The sequence below is a fragment of the Apis mellifera genome, linkage group LG11 (genome assembly GCF_003254395.2).
Source record: "Apis mellifera strain DH4 linkage group LG11, Amel_HAv3.1, whole genome shotgun sequence".
In the NCBI taxonomy this organism is placed as follows: Eukaryota; Metazoa; Arthropoda; class Insecta; order Hymenoptera; family Apidae; genus Apis; species Apis mellifera.
In genome coordinates, this window is record NC_037648.1 from 3,425,107 (window position 1) to 3,425,859 (window position 753).

At 31.2% G+C, this 753-nt stretch overlaps 1 non-coding gene across 1 annotated transcript; it reads left to right on the forward strand.

Moving 5' to 3' along the window:
- Positions 1-352: 352 nt before the first annotated feature.
- On the forward strand, positions 353-455 carry Mir3733 (microRNA 3733). Its single transcript, NR_039522.1, has one exon. It is a non-coding gene; the product is annotated as a microRNA 3733 (primary transcript).
- The last annotated feature ends 298 nt before the right edge of the window (positions 456-753 follow it).

Here is a 753-nt window from a genome sequence, read left to right on the forward strand (position 1 = left end):
TCTTAAAAAGCTTTTAAATCCTCGCGCTGAGTTTATTAAATCGCGAGCGCTGTTGATAAATCTTTTGGAATATTACTTTCCGGAGGGAGAGAGGAAATATCTCGGGAAAGGGTTGACCTCCCTTCTTTTTCATCGGGTCAGTTACTTACAATTGCATTTACCACTCGGGAGAACGAGAAATCGTGTGCAAGGGTTAACAGTTTTTATAATTAACTTTGCATATTGTTCCGAGTAAAAACTCAGAGCGGAGAGCAGCAGTTTTTGATATCTCTAGATTGTATTGCTACAGATGGAGATAAGGTGGTGCCGGCGCTACTGGAAAGTAGACTGTACATTAATGAGACGATGTTCCGCCGTTTCTGCGATTACCAAGTTTACTAATCTCGAATTTTTCTCGCGCAACGATCGTTCCTAAGAAGAAATCGAGTAGATGGTAGATAGAATAATGGAAATGTAAAAAGTTTTTTGCAATACGGAAATACGAAATTTTTTTAAGAATGCTATAGCTTTTTAAATATAAGATGCTATAATAAATACAAATATAATGATAGGAATAAAAATTTTGTATTAAAAATTGTATTAAAATATAAACCAATATATGATAAATCAATAATTTTTTAAAAATTAACACTTTCTGTCACGTTCCTAAGATGAAATAAGCTTTATTTAAAATATCTTTTGAATGCAACATCTTGTGCATATATAAATATATATTTATATTATTTTTTCCTAATAAAAAATAAAGAAATTATT